A 16,920-nucleotide genomic window follows, 5' to 3' on the forward strand; every position below is an offset into this window, starting at 1 on the left:
TAGGTATGCCTAGAGGTTTGATATCTGCCCTACAGGCTTATAGGTTGCTTAGGAGGGGTTGTCAGGGGTTTCTTGCTTATGTCATAGAGGTTAATGGTCAGATTAGGGAACCATCTTCAGTGCTACTAGTCAGAGAGTTTCTTGACGTTTTCCTAGACGAGCTACCAGGTTTACTACCTGTTAGGGAGATAGAGTTCGAAATTGAAGTAATGCCCGGAACTAGACCCATCTCTATCCTTCCCTACAGGATGGCACCTGCTGAGTTGAAGGAGTTAAAAGAGCAGTTGCAAGAATTGGTAGATAAGAGTTTCATCCAACCTAGTACCTCACCTTGGGATGCTCCGGTTTTGTTCGTGAAAAAGAAAGATGGATCCTAAGGCTTTGTATCGACTACAGACAGTTGAACAAAGTCACTACCAAGAACAAATATCTGTTATCCAGGATCAATGATCTGTTTGACCAGCTAGCAGGAACCGATTGTTTTTCCAAGATAGATTTGAGATCCGGGTATCATCAATTGAGAGTCAGAGAGGAAGACGTACCCAAGACAGCTTTCAGGACCAGATATGGGCATTATGAGTTCTTAGTGATGCCATTTGGGTTAACCAATACCCCTGCAGCATTCATGGATCTCATGAACAGAGTTTTTAGTTAGTTTCTGGATCACTTTGTTATTGTTTTCATTGATGATATCTTGGTGTATTTCAGAAACACAGAGGAGCATGCCCATCATTTGAGGATTGTATTGCAGACCTTGAGAGAATACGGCTTGTATGCCAAGTTCTCTAAATGTGAGTTCTGGTTGAGGAGTATCTTTTTCTTGGGGCATGTGATGTCAGAAAGGGGAATCGAGGTGGACCCTAAGAAAGTAGAAGTTGTAGCTAACTGGTCCAGACCCACTACAGTGATAGAGATTAAAAGCTTTTTGGGTGTGGCAGGTTACTATAGGAGGTTTATCCAGGATTTCTCAAAAATTGCTGCTCCTATGTCCAGGTTGACCAAAAAGAGTCAGAGGTTTATTTGGTCAGAATAGTGTGAGAAAAGTTTTGAAGAGCTAAAGAGAAGACTGACGTCAGCACCGGTGTTGGCTCTGCCTACGAGTAATGAGGATTTCACAGTGTTTTGTGATGCATCCAAAGTGGGACTAGGTTGTGTGTTGATGCAGAATGAGAGAGTAATTGCTTATGCTTCTAGACAACTGAAGAAGCACGAGTTGAATTACCCTACACACGACCTAGAGATGGCAGCTGTGATCTTTGCACTCAAGATGTGGAGGCATTACCTATATGGGGTAAAATGTGAGATCTTTACAAATCATAAGAGTTTGCAATATATCTTGATTCAGAAAGAGTTGAATCTGAGGCAGAGAAGATGGGTGAAACTGCTTAGTGATTATTATTGCAAAATCCAGTATCATCCGGGTAAGGCAAATGTGGTGGCAGATGCTCTTAGCCGGAAATCACTTGTGTAATACCCGGCTGGACTCCGGTATCGGAATTCCTACCATCCGGTGGAATCTCGAATGTCGGAGACCTCTAGAAGGGTAAAATCATATTTTCATAAAAATGTTTTAATGTATTTTATGTTTTTAAGCAAGAAAGAAATTGAGTTTTGAATGAAAAAGACTATGGAGGCATTTCCAGGTTCGGCCGCCGAACATTGGATGGTTTAGGGAGGCAAGTTAGGCTTCCGAAAGAGGCAAAGGTTCGGCCGCCGAACCTCATGTTCGGCCGCCGAACTTGCATGAGTTTTGGAGGCACTTTAGGCTGCCGAAGGGTGGTCTGGCCAGCCCCTATATAAGGGCTCCATGGCCGAAACGGGCGAGTTTTCTCCCCATTTTCGGCCAACGGTGAGTCCATGCTCTCCCATGGTCGTTTTTTATGTCTTTCCTCCAATCTTTCATGTTTTAACAAGTTTTATCTTGGTTTGAAGATATTTGAACAAAAAGAGTGAAGTTTTGGAGCTTTGAGGTTCAAAGAGCTAGATCTCTCCCATCTCCGAGTTGGAATCTTCTTCCCTCTCAATCTTCAAGAGGTAAGAGTAGATCCATACTTCCTTTCATGTTTTAGTTGAGTTTCATGAAGTTTCTTGGGGTAGAAATGCATGTATAGGTTTATGTTGAGTTTTTGGTTTATGTTGTGTTTATGAGCAATGTGGGTTGTTTATGCATGTTTGATGTGTTGTAGTTGGAGTTTAGGATAGTTTGAAGCCCCTAGGAGCTTATGTATGGGTATATGCATGTTGTAGAAGTGTGGTGTTTGAGTTGAATGGCTTGGGAGGATTTGTGCATGTTAAAGGCTGGGTTCTGCCACTTTGAGAGGACCCAGGTTCGGAAGCCGAAGCCCCTTTCGGCCGCTGAACCTGCTTGTGGTAGCATGAATTGGCTGCCGAACCCTGCCCCCGAAAGAGGACTTTCGGCTTTGGAAGGGAGTTTCGGCCGCCGAAGGTGCCGCCGAACATGCATGAGTTTCGTCTCTAGAGTGAACCTTCGGCCGCCGAAAGTGCCGCCGAAGGTGCATGACTTTCGGCTCTGAAGGGATTTTCGGCCGCCGAACCTGCCGCCAAAAGTGCCCTGTTCAGCCTTCCTTTGCATGTTTTCTATGATTGTTTTAAGGTGTTTTAGGGGGTTTTTGGGGAGTATTTTAAAGTCATGTTCTTGAGTGTTTGGTCCCTCATTTGAGTCCACCTGTGTAGGTTCGGACCCGAGGAACCGAGGACCCCAGCAGTGAGCTAGCAGCTTTAGAGTCAGCCAGAGGTGAGTAGAATAAACCTTTATGTTTTAACTTAATGAAAAGTTTTAGCATGATTCACGCATCATGAATACCATGTGATATGTATATATTAGGTTGTTGCATTAGAATTCACGAATATGTTGCATTGCATAATTTGTTGGTGATGTGGATGAATGTTGAATGATCCTTTAGCCCTCATATGGAATGATATGATATGATGATGATACGGTATGGAAGTCCAGGAAGACCCATTCTACGTCCCTGTCACCTTGGAATGTTATGATATATTATGTAAGAGAAAGACCAGGACCCATTCTACGTTCTGGCACTAATGGAAATGTAGAGGGCTATTGGTGACAAGTTCATCCTTAATGTGATTTGGTTGTGATGTGATGCATTCCATTATAGCATATGATTTAAATGTTTTATTATTCTGCTCACTGGACTCTAGTAGCTCACCCCATTTCCCTAATCCCCCAGGTATGCAAGTACGGGATAGGCCAAGAGGTCAATAAGAGTAAAGTTATGTCTATGTAATAGTTAGATGTGGATATGATATATTGTAAAGTATTAAACAGTTATGTAATGTAATGATGAGTATTGAGGTTTAGAATGGTGCTTGACCCTAGTATGTTGTTAATCCCTTTTTGGTTACATGATCTTTTAATGACATGTTTTATGATGTTTAAGTTTAACCAAACTTTTATGGTATTATGTTACCCCATTGGAGCATTGATGAGGACTCCAATGTGGGGTTGATGATTATGATCATTAGTTGTGCATGCTCAGGTTGAGTTTGGTAAATGAATGAGAAAAGTTCAAAATTTTTATGTTTATGTTGATCATGTATGAGATTAAACAGGTTTACAGGATGTATGTCAGGCTTGCTACGGGTCCCGGCGGCCTTATGCCAATCTGGATCCTAGCGCCGGTAATGGTCCGGATTCCGGGTCGTTACAACTTGGCAGTTTATCCCATATCTTAGTAGAGAGAATATCAGTGGTGCGAGAATTTTATAGGCTCATTAATGAGGGTTTACAGCTAGAGTTATCTGGTATAGGTGCACTAGTAGCTCAGATGAGAGTGACACCCGTGTTTCTGGAGCAAGTGGCACAGAAACAGCATGAGGACCCCGAGTTGGTGAAAATAGCGAGAATTGTTCAGACATAAAAGAATGGTGAGTTTATATTCGACAACAAAGTGATCCTCCGTTACGAAAATAGATTGTGTGTACCAGATGACGTAAGCTTGAAAGGCGACATTATGAGAGAGGCTCATAATGCCAGGTACAATGTTCACTCTGAGGCCACCAAAATGTATCAGGATCTGAAGAGAGTTTATTGGTGGCCAGCTATAAAAAGGAAAGTGACGCAGTTTGTGTCCGCTTGTGAGGTATGTCAAAGGGTGAAGCTAAAATATCAGAAGCCAGCTGGGATACTCAACCCACTACCGATTCCAGAGTGGAAATGGGAAACTATGGCAATGGGAAACTATGGCAATGGATTTCGTGGTGGGATTACCAGCAACGTCCAACAGACTAGACTCTATATGGGTAATAGTGGACAGATTGACCAAATCTGCTCACTTTATTCCTGTCAAGAGTGATTACTCTATGGACAAGTTGCCGCAGGTATATGTAGAAGAGATTGTCAGGTTGCAAGGGGCTCCAGTTTCAATATTGTCAGATAGGGGACCCCAGTTTACCTCAAGATTTTGGTGGAGTCTACAAAATGCTATGGGCACAAGGTTTGACTTTAGCTTTGCCTTCCATCCACAGACTGATGGACAGTCAGAAAGGACCATCCAAACTATAGAAGACATGTTAAGAATGTGTGTGCTAGACTTTGGCAGTTCTTGGAGGCAACATCTACCATTGGAGGAGTTTGCCTATAATAATAGTTACCATGCTAGCATTAGGATGGCTCCTTATAAAGCTCTATACGGGAGGAAGTGCATATCACCTATCTGCTGAGAAGAAGTAGGAGAAAGGGGTTTAGCAGGGCTAGAATTAGTAGAGATCACCAGCATAGTAGTGCCTATCATTAGAGAAAGGATCGGAACAGCGGTGAGCAGACAAAAGAGCTATGCAGACATCCGCAGAAAGCATGTTGTGTTCCAGGAGGGGGATATGGTGTTGCTTAAGGTGTCTCCTATGAAGGGGGTGATTCGTTTTGGGAAGAAAGGTAAACTAGCTCCAAGGTACATCAGAACCTTTAAAATTTTGCAAAAAATTGGGAATGTATCTTACAAGTTAGATTTACCTACTTCTATGGAGAGAATCCATCCGGTTTTCCATGTTTCCATGTTACGAAAGTTCGTGTCAGATCCAGGCAAGGTTCTTAATGAACCTGATGTAGAGATCTTAGGAGATCTCACCTATGTTGAGCAGCTAGTGCGGATCATAGACACGCAAATCAGAAAGCTGAGGAACAAGGAAATCGCGATGGTGAAAGTCCTTTGGATTCCCTACAACATGGAAGAGTGCACCTGGGAGATCCGGGAGTCCATGCTCCAGCAATACCCCCTCTCTCTTTTAAAGTAAGTGTCTTATGTTTTCATATGTGTTCTTAATTTTTATGTTTGCTTGTTTATTGTGTTGAATATTCGAGGACGAATGTTCTTAGGGGGGGGAAGAATGTAATACCCAGCTAGACTCCGGCGTCAGAATTTCAATCTTTCGATGGAATCTCCGTTGGAACCCAGAATCTCGAAGCTGGAATCTCCTTAGAAAGGGTAAAATAAGGTTTTTATAAAAATAATTTGAAAATTTTAAGGTTTTGAGTTAAAAAGAAAGAAAAAAAAATGTTTTGAAGGAAAAACCCTAGGTTCGACTGCCGAACCTTCAAGTTTGGCCGCCGAAGGTGGTGCCGTCGCGGGACCTCTCCTTTCAGCCCCCGAATGTGGTTTATCCAGCCACCTATAAGAGGCCTTCAGCCAAAAAATGAGAGAGCTTTCTCTCCATTTTCGAGCAGAGGTGAGTCCTTGCCCTCCTTTTTATGGTTTTATTGTTTTTCCTTCAAATCTCTTAGGAAATTCACAAGTTTCCTTTTGTTTTTGAAGATTTGAGCTTGAATCCAAGTTTTTAAACTTTAGAGACCTCCGAAGACCGTTTTACCTCATCTCCACATCGGGGTTGCTGTCACCTTTAGATCTCCAAGAGGTAAGTCTAGATCTTTGCCTTTCCTATGTTTTAATCAAGTTTTAAGAGAGGGTTAAGGGTTAATAATGCATGAAATGGTTAGATCTAAACTTTTAGGGTTTGTGTTAGTTTTGATGATAAATGCTCCCTCTTGTGTTTTTGTTATTGCTTGTTGGGGATTAGACTAGTTTTTACGCCCTTTATACATGATGAGTGAGTATGCAAGTGTAATACCTGGCTAGATTCCGGCATCGAAATCCCTACCTTCCGGCGGAATCTCCGTTGAAATCTGAAATTCTAATGATGCCAGAGTCTTCTAGTGTAATACCCGGCTAGACTCCGGTATCGGAATTCCTACCGCCCGGTGGAATCTCGGATGTCGAAAACCTCTAGAAGGGTAAAAGCATGTTTTTATAAAATGTTTTAAGGTATCTTATGGTTTTAAGCAGAAAGGAAATTGAGTTTTAAAAGAAAAAGACCAAGGAGACATTTCCAGGTTCGGCCGCCGAACCTCAAGTTCGGCCGCCGAACGTGGGATGGTTTAGGGGGGCAAGTTAGGCTTTCGAAAGTTTCAAAGGTTCGGCCGCCGAACTTGCATGAGTTTTGGAGGCACTTTAGGCTGCCGAAAGGTGGTCTGCCAGCCCCTATATAAGAGCTCCATGGCCGAAACGGGCGAGTTTTCTCCCCATTTTCGGCCACGGTGAGTTCTTGCTCTCCCATGGTTCATTTTAGATGTTTTTCCTTCGATCTTTCATGTTTTAACAAGCTTTATGTTGTTTTGAAGATATTTGAACAAAAGAGCGAGTTTTGAAAGCTTGGAGACCAAAGAGTTGAGATCTCTCCCATCTCCAAGTTGGATCGTCTCTCCTCTCGTTCTTCAAGAGGTAAGAGTAGATCCATAGTTCCTTTAATGTTTTAAGTAAGTTTTATGAAGTTTCTTGGGGTAGAAATGCATGTGTAAGTTTATGTGGAGTTTATGGGTTTACTGTGCGTTGATGAACAATGTATGTTTGATATGCATGTTTGATGTGTTGTAGATGGGGTTTAGGATAGTTTGAAGCCCCTAGGAACTTGTATGCTTGAGTATGCATGTTGTAGAATAGGAAAATGCATGATTGAATGTGTTGGAAGGCGTTTATGCATGAGGAAGGCTGAGTTTCTGCCCTAGGGAAGAACTCAGGTTCGGCAGCCGAAGGCTCTTTCGGCCGCCGAACCTGCCTGTGGTAGCATGAATTGGCTGCCGAACCCTGCCCCCGAAAGATGACTTTCGGCTCTGGAAGGGACTTTCGGCCGCCGAAGGTGCTGCCGAACATGCATGAGTTTCGTCTCTGGAGGGAACCTTCGACCGCCGAAAGTGCCGCCGAAGGTGCATGACTTTCGGCTCTAGAGGGCCTTTCGGCCGCCGAACCTGCCGCCGAAAGTGCCCTGTTCAGCCCTCCTTTGCATGATTTATGTGATTTTTTTAAGGTGTTTTAAGGGGTTTTTGGGGAGTATTTTAGAGTCATGTTTATGTATGTTTGGTCCCTCATTTGAGTCCACCTGTGTAGGTTCGGACCCGAGGAACCGAGGACCCCAGCAGTGAGTCAGCTGCTTCAGTGTCTGTCAGAGCTAGCCAAAGGTGAGTGGAATAACTCTCTATGTTTTTTAAAACGAATAATGAAGGTTTAGCATGATTCACGCATCATGAATGCCATGAGTTATATAGGGTGCTTGCATTAGAACTCACGAATATGTTGCATTGCATATTATGTTGTTGATGTGGATGAATGATGGATGATCCATTAGCCCTCACACGTTATGACATGATGTTAGGATATGGAAGTCCAGGCGTGCCTGCACTACGCCCCTGGCACTATGTAAGAGAAAGTCCGGGCGAGCCTGCACTACGCTCCCGGCACTATTGGATATGTATGTTATGCTATGGAAGTCCAGGCGTGCCTGCACTATGCCCCTGGCATGATTAGACTGTATGGAGGGTTAAATGGTGACAAGTTCATCCTTAATGTGAATTGTTTATGCTGTGATGCATTCCATGTTATCATATGTTTTAAATACTATGTTTTATTATTCTGCTCACTAGGCTTTATAGCTCACCCCTCTCCCTTAACCCCCAGGTTTGCAGGTACAGGGTAGACCAGGAGGTCAGCAGGAGTAGAGTCATGTATTATGTAATAGCTAGATATGGACATGGATATGATGTAATGTAAAAGTATGATATAGAAATGTTATGTAATGATGCTTATGAAAGTTTAGAGTTGTGCTTGACCATAGTATTATGTTAATCCCTTTCTAGTACATGATCTTAATGTTTAATGATGATTATTGTAAACCAAACTTAATTTATGTTATGTCACCCCCTTGGAGCATTGATGAGAACTCCAAGGTGGGGTGAATGTTTATGTTTATGATTAGTGCATGCACAGGTTGAGTTTGGTGATTGAATGAAAAGAAAAGTTCAAAATTTTTATGTATGTTGTTGATCATGTATGGGATTAAACAGGTTCAAAGGATGAATGTTTGGCTTGCTACGGGTCCCGGCGGCCTTAAGCCGATCTGGATCCTAGCGCCGGTAGCGGTCCGATTTTCGGGTCGTTATAGATTAGTATCAGAGCCCTAGGTTCATATGGTCGGACTTAGAGTGTCGGGCTCATAGATGTTCTAGAAGGTCAAGCACAATAGGAAAACCATGTCCACTAGGATAGGATGAAGAGTCCTGTCTTGAATGATGATGTGAAATACCATGATTATATGCATGTGCATTAATGATATGCTATGTATGTGATGTATGTGATGCGGGTTCATATGTTTGCACATGAACCATTTGATGCTAATGTTGATGTGAAGTGTGCTGTTTTTCAGTAAACAGGATGAGAGGAACTCGTCGATCTGCACGATTGACTGGAGTACCACCCCAGGACGAGGGCGCTGATGCCCGTCCTCCTACATTGCCTAGGGCAATGTCAAGTAGGTCCAGCAGAGAAAGAGCAGTAAGAGACCCTAGAAGGTCTTTGGATCTGGGTAGAAGCAGATCAGTGAGGGGAATAGTGCAAGGGGATTTGTCAGAGGATGTGGGGGATCAGATGGATGTGGATCAGAGGAGGGATGGCAGTCTCGGAGTAAGTATGTCGGAAGAGGGAATGGGAGAGTCCCAAGGAGGCACTCAGGCTTCGGGATTTGTTCAGTCACCTTACTACCCACCCTTTTCACATAATCCCGGGTATTCGATGGGAGGTACATCGGATTACCCTACTTTTAACACTTATCACTCTCAGATGCCATACCCACCTTTCTACCCACTGTACCCACAGTACCCTACGTATCCACCCCCGCCCTACCATTTAGGTACAGCAAACCCTACCCCAGGGGATGCTGCACCTCCTCCACCACCAGCAGCACCTACTGTCCCAGAAACCCAAATGCCTAAACCTAGCTCATCTGGGGGGAGCAAGGTCAAGATGACCGATTACATAAAGCTGGGTGCTCCCCAGTTTGAAACCGGTGATGACCCGTTTGTGTACCTCGAAAGGGTCAAGACAATTACAGATGAGATAGGAGCTGATGACAGTAGAGCCATTCAGATGGCTGGGTTCACACTAAAATGCAAGAAGGCCCGAGAGTGGTTTAAGAACTATGTGAACCCGAGGTTGGACAGCCTATCATGGGAGGAGTTTGCAAATGAGTTTGCAGGATGGCTTTCCCTGACAGTTCAAGAGAATTGAAGATGATTGAGTTCAAGCAGCTGAGGCAGACGGATGAGATGAGTATGGATGAGTATGCAGACAGATTCTTGGAGCTGTTGCCGTTTGCTGGTCAGAATCTGGACACAGATCAGAGGAAGTCAAGGAGGTATATCATGAGGCTCCATTCCAGGTATTCCTCCTTAATTCAGTCAACAGAGAGGAGAGTTTCCATGCCATAGTGGATATGGCTCGAAGGATGGAGGCCAGTGCAATAATCGAGGGAAAGGTTAAACAGTCAGTGGCACAGCCTTCTGGTTCCAAGACCCCAGGTGGGGGAAGGTTAGACCCTTGTTTTCTAAGTTCAGGCAGTAAGAAGTGGGACTGAGGCCCCAGGAAGTCAAAGAAGAACAAGTTCTGGAGCAAGACCAAGTCAGGTCTGGGATTAGGAAGTGGCTCGAGCTCGGGTGCAGATAATGCTACATGTATGAAGTGTGGGAAGCCGCATAAGGGAGTCTGCCGAGCTGGGACGACAGCCTGCTTCAGATGTGGGTAGGAGGGACACATGGCTCGGGAGTGTCCTAGGACAGCTTTTGTGGCACAGTCTTAGCAGACAGCTTCTGGTAGTGTGGCTCAGCCAATAGCTCCAGCCGCGACTCAGGCTAGTGGCAGAGGCAGAGGAAGAGGGGCAGCCTCTTCTTTAGCGGGTTTCAGGGGTGAGGGCCCGTCAGCTCCAGCACGGATCTTCACCATGACTCAGCAGGAGGCAAACACATCCAACACCGTGGTGTCAGGTAATCTCATCATTGGTTGTTCTGATGTGTATGCATTAATGGACCCTGGTGCATCTCATTCTTTCATTGCTCCGAGGGCCGTCGAGAGGTTGGGATTGATGATCTCTGGGTTAGAGTGTCCCCTATGGGTCAGTGGATCCAAGTGTGACCCGTCAGTGGCAGAGTCAGTCTGCCAGTGTAGTCCAATTTTTGTTGAGGGAAGATGCCTATCCGCCGACCTTTTGGTTCTAGATTTGACAGATTTTGACGTCATTCTAGGGATGGATTGGCTGTCTACCCATGGTGCTACCTTGGATTGCAGAGACAAGGTAGTCAGGTTCAAATGTCAGGATGGGTCAGAGGTCGTCTTCAGAGGAGACAGGGGAGTACACCTAGAGGTTTGATATCAGCCCTTCAGGCTCGTAGGCTACTCAGGAGGGGTTGTCAGGGTTTTCTGGCTCATGTGAGGGAGCTGGATAGTCATGTTAGAGAGCCCGCCGCCCGTGGTCAGTGAGTTTTCAGATGTGTTCCCAGACGAGCTACCAGGTCTACCGCCTGCTAGGGAGATAGAGTTCGAAATTGAATTGATGCCTGGAACTAGACCGATCTCTATCCCTCCCTACAGGATGGCACCAGCAGAATTGAAGGAGCTTAAGGAGCAGTTGCAAGAGTTGGTAGATAGAGGATTCATCAGACCGAATACCTCGCCTTGGGGTGCTCCAGTGCTATTTGTGAGAAAGAAGGATGGATCTCTTAGACTTTGTATCGACTACAGGCAGTTGAACAAGGTCACTACCAAGAATAAGTACCCGTTGCCAAGGATCGACGATCTATTCGACCAGCTAGCAGGAGCAGGTTGTTTCTCCAAGATAGATCTGAGATCAGGGTACCATCAGCTGAGGATAAAGGAAGAGGATGTACCGAAGACAGCTTTCAGGACCAGATATGGGCATTATGAGTTCCTTGTGATGCCGTTCGGGTTAACCAATGCCCCTGCAGCATTTATGGATCTCATGAACAGAGTGTTTAGCTAGTACCTGGATCACTTTGTTATTGTCTTCATAGATGATATCTTAGTGTATTCCAGGAATGCAGAGGAGCATGCCCATCATCTGAGGTTAGTTCTGCAAACCTTGAGGGAACATGGCTTGTATGCCAAGTTCTCCAAGTGTGAGTTCTAGCTGAGGAGCATCTCTTTCTTGGGGCATGTGGTGTCAGAAAATGGAATCGAGGTAGACCCCAAGAAAGTGGAAGCTGTAGCTAACTGGCCTAAACCCACTACGGTGACAGAGATCAAGAGTTTCTTGGGTTTGGCAGGTTACTACAGGAGGTTCGTTCAGGACTTCTCTAAGATTGTAGCTCCCATGACCAGATTGACTAAGAAGAACCAGAGGTTCGTGTGGACCAACCAGTGTGAAGAGAGCTTTGAGGAGCTAAAGAAGAGGTTGACTTTAGCACCGGTGTTAGCTTTGCCAGCTAGTAATGAGGACTTCTCAGTCTATTGTGATGCATCCCGTGTGGGATTAGGTTGTGTGTTAATGCAGAATGAAAGGGTGATTGCCTATGCTTCTAGACAGCTAAAGAAGCACGAGTTGAATTACCCTACACATGACCTAGAGATGGCAGCGGTGATCTTTGCACTCAAGATGTGGAGGCACTACCTTTATGGGGTTAAATGTGAGATCTTCACAGATCATAAAAGCCTGCAGTACATCTTGAGTCAGAGAGAACTGAATATGAGGCAGAGAAGATGGGTAGAACTGCTCAATGACTATGATTGCAAGATCCAGTACCATCCGGGTAAGGCGAATGTTGTGGCAGACGCCTTAAGCCAGAAATCACTTGGCAGTTTGTCCCATATTTCAGCAGAGAGGAGGCCAATGGTGAGGCAATTTTTCGAGCTCATGAATGAAGGTCTACAGTTGGAGTTGTCTGGTACAGGTGCTTTGATTGCCCAGATGAGAGTGGCATCCGTGTTTCTGGAGCAGGTGGCTCAGAAACAGTATGAGGACCCATAGTTAGTGAAGATTGCCAGGACTGTTCAGTCAAGCAAGAATGAAGAGTTCAGATTTGACAGCAAGGGGATCCTCCGCTATGGAAGCAGATTGTGTGTACCAGATGACGTAGGGCTGAAGGGAGACATTATGAGAGAGGCTCATAATGCCAGATACAGTATTCACCCTGGGGCCACCAAGATGTATCAAGATCTGAAGAAGGTTTATTAGTGGCCAGCTATGAAAAGAGAAGTGGCACAGTTTGTGTCAGCCTGCGAAATATGTCAGAGGGTGAAGCTGGAACATCAGAAGCCGGCTGGAATGCTTAACCCACTACCCATTCCAGAGTGGAAATGGGAGAATATAACTATGGACTTCGTGGTGGGGTTACCGGCAGCGTCCAACAGATTGAACTCCATATGGGTGATTGTGGATAGACTGACCAAATCTGCTCACTTCATTCCGGTCAGGAGTGGCTATTCTGTGGATAAGTTGGCGCAGGTGTATGTTGATGAGATCGTCAGGCTGCATGGGGTTCCTGTTTCAATAGTGTCTGATCGAGGACCCCAGTTCACCTCCAGGTTTTGGCGGAGTCTGCAGAACGCTATGGGTACCAGGTTGGATTTTAGCACTGCTTTCCATCCACAGACGGACGGACAATCAGAGAGGACCATCCAGACAATAGAGGATATGCTCAGAATGTGTGTGCTGGATTTTGGCGGTTCTTGGAGGCAGCATCTACCTTTGGTGGAGTTTGCCTACAATAACAACCATCATGCTAGCATAGGGATGGCCCCATATGAAGCTTTGTATGGAAGGAAGTGCAGGTTGCCTGTCTGTTGGGAAGAAGTTGGAGAAAAGGCCTTGGCAAGGCCTGAGCTAGTAGAGATCACCAGCAGAGTGGTGCCCATAATCAGAGAAAGGATCAAGACTGCTGCAAGCAGGCAGAAGAGTTATGCAGATATCCGTAGAAGGCAAGTAGAGTTTCAGGAGGGGGATTTGGTATTGCTCAAGGTGTCTCCAATGAAAAGGATGATTCGGTTTGGGAAGAAGGGTAAGCTAGCTCCGCAGTACATCGGACCCTTTGAAGTCTTGCAAAAGATTGGGAATGTATCGTACAAGCTGGACTTGCCTGCTTCAATGGAGAGAATCCATTCGGTTTTCCATGTTTCCATGTTAAGAAAGTTCATGTCAGATCCGAGCAAGGTTCTTAGTGAACCTGATGTGGAGATCCAAGAAGATCTCACCTATGTTGAGCAGCCAGTACGGATCCTTGACACCCAGATCAGAAAGCTAAGGAACAAGGAAATCCCGATGGTGAAAGTCCTTTGGGATCACCACAACATCGAAGAGTGTACCTGGGAGACACGGGAGTCTATGCTCCGGCAATATCCTCATCTCTTCTAAGGTGAGTTTTATGTGTTTTGTATGAATGTTTATGTTTTATGCCTTGCTGTGTTTGTTTGGTGAACATTCGGGGACGAATGTTCTTAAGGGGGGAAGAATGTAATACCCGGCTAGACTCCGGTATCGGAATTCCTACCGCCCGGTGGAATCTCGGATGTCGGAAACCTCTAAAAGGGTAAAAGCATGTTTTTATAAAATGTTTTAAGGTATCTTATGGTTTTAAGCAAAAAGGAAATTGAGTTTTAAAAGAAAAAGACCAAGGAGACATTTCCAGGTTCGACCGCCGAACCTCAAGTTCGGCCGCCGAACGTGGGATGGTTTAGGGGGGCAAGTTAGGCTTCCAAAAGTTTCAAAGGTTCGGCCACCGAACCTCATGTTCGGCCGCCAAACTTGCATGAGTTTTGGAGGCACTTTAGACTGCCGAAAGGTGGTCTGCCAGCCCCTATAGAAGAGCTCCATGGCCGAAACGGACGAGTTTTCTCCCCATTTTCGGCCACGGTGAGTTCTTGCTCTCCCATGGTTCATTTTAGATGTTTTTCCTTTGATCTTTCATGTTTTAACAAGCTTTATGTTGTTTTGAAGATATTTGAACAAAAGAGCGAGTTTTGGAAGCTTGGAGACCAAAGGTTGAGATCTCTCCCATCTCCAAGTTGGATCGTCTCTCCTCTCGTTCTTCAAGAGGTAAGAGTAGATCCATAGTTCCTTTAATGTTTTAAGTAAGTTTTATGAAGTTTCTTGGGGTAGAAATGCATGTGTAAGTTTATATGGAGTTTATGGGTTTACTATGAGTTGATGAACAATGTATGTTGGATATGCAAGTTTGATGTGTTGTAGATGGGGTTTAGGATAGTTTAAAGCCCCTAGGAACTTGTATGCTTGAGTATGCATGTTGTAGAATAGGAAAATGCATGATTGAATGTGTTGGGAGGCGTTTATGCATGAGGAAGGTTGAGTTTCTGCCCTTGGGAAGAACTCAGGTTCGGCAGCCGAAGGCTCTTTCGGCCGCCGAACCTGCCTGTGGTAGCATGAATAGGCTGCCGAAACCCTGCCCCCGAAAGATGACTTTTGGCTCTGGAAGGGACTTTCGCCGCCGAAGGTACTGCCGAACATGCATGAGTTTCGTCTCTGGAGGGAACCTTCGGCCGCCGAAAGTGCCGCCGAAGGTGCATGACTTTCGGCTTTGGAGGGCCTTTCGGTCGCCGAACCTGCCGTCGAAAGTGCCCTGTTCAGCCCTCCTTTGCATGATTTATGTGATTGTTTTAAGGGGTTTTTGGGGAGTATTTTAGAGTCATGTTTATGTATGTTTGGTCCCTCATTTGAGTCCATCTGTGTAGGTTCAGACCCGAGGAACCGAGGACCCCAGCAGTGAGTCAGCTGCTTCAGTGTCTATCAGAGCTAGCCAAAGGTGAGTGGAATAACTCTCTGTGTTTTTCAAAACGAATAATGAAGGTTTAGCATGATTCACGCATCATGAATGCCATGAGTTATATAGGGTGCTTGCATTAGAACTCATAAATATGTTGCATTGCATATTATGTTGTTGATGTGGATGAATGATGGATGATCCATTAGCCCTCACACGTTATGACATGATGTTAGGATATGGAAGTCTAGGCGTGCCTGCACTACGCCCCTGGCACTATGTAAGAGAAAGTTCGGGCAAGCCTGCACTACGCCCCCGACACTATTGGATATGTATGTTATGCTATAGAAGTCCAGGCGTGCCTGCACTACGCCCCTGGCATGATTAGACTGTATGGAGGGTTAAATGGTGACAAGTTCATCCTTGATGTGAATTGTTTGTGCTGTGATGCATTCCATGTTATCATATGTTTTAAATACTATGTTTTATTATTCTGCTTATTGGGCTTTATAGCTCACCCCTCTCCCTTAACCCCCAGGTTTGCAGGTATAGGGTAGACCAGGAGGTCAGCAGGAGTAGAGTCATGTATTATGTAATAGCTAGATGTGGACATGGATATGATGTAATGTAAAAGTATGATATAGAAATGTTATGTAATGATGTGACAGAAGCGGTTGTCGAAGTCGGTCAAAAATAACCTTTTTGATTTCCTACAATTTACAACTGCAGATAGTGGTGAAGGATCGTATTCACAGAGAATTGATTACCTATTTATTTATCTCAATCAAGACCAATAGAACTAATTGAAAGCACAAGTGAAAGCAACTAATCAAAGAGAAATAGAAACAAGTGCAAGGAAAGTAAAAAGGGGGGTTTTGAGATTGATTTGTCTAACAACTATTGAAAATAATTAAAACAGCAAGTAACTAAAATAAAAGAGGAAATCAATATGAGAAAAGTCTAGTTGAAGATATGGATCCACTTTGGTTGTTTTGGTTGATCATTGAAACATGGTTATCTTGATTGATTTAATAGGTTGGTTATGGGGGTGGAAGACGCTTCTCACCACCATGTCTTTTCTTATGAACAAATTGATTAGGGAATGTCCTCTAACCAATTACTAATCAACAAATTGCCAAGGAACGTCCTTGGGCCTTAGGCATCAAAACAATTGCCAATTGCATGAAGAACAAGAAAGATCCAAACCCTAACTACTCAAACGCATGAGATGATGTTAGATCATACAATTCCTTGGGTTTTTACGCCAAGTGTTCTAAGATCAGAATATTTCCAGCAATTACGGACTAACAAATATCCTAATCCAACAATCAATTAACTTTGCAATCAAGAATCAAGTGGCCAATTTGATCAAAACAACAAAGCAATCTTTAGAATTAAGCACAATTGCATGAATATTGAATAAAATCAAAGACAAAAGTTTCTGTTCAGATCTCACAACCCATTAAACAACCTTAGTTTCAACCAAACTTCAACTAGAAAGAAGGGTTTCAGCCACTCATGGCTGAACCAAAACAGAAAATTAAAGAAAAGAAGAAGAAAAGATGAAGAACTAGGGGAGGAAGAGCCTTGGACGAATTCTTGGAGAAGTGCATTGGGATATGGCAACTTGAGATATGGCTTCTTGAATGAGGAAAGAGTGCATTGGGAGGCATTTTCGGCTGCCTAAAATGAGTTTCGGAGGCTGGACTTTCGGCTCTGGACGCAAGGTTCAGCGGCCGAAGGTGCCCCCGAAGGTGGGTGACTTTTGTCTCTGGACTTGACTTTAGACCGCCGAAAGTGCCCCCGAAAGTGGGTGACTTTCGGCTTCCGAAAGT

This window comes from Manihot esculenta, chromosome 14 (assembly GCF_001659605.2).
Source record: "Manihot esculenta cultivar AM560-2 chromosome 14, M.esculenta_v8, whole genome shotgun sequence".
Taxonomy (NCBI): Eukaryota; Viridiplantae; Streptophyta; class Magnoliopsida; order Malpighiales; family Euphorbiaceae; genus Manihot; species Manihot esculenta.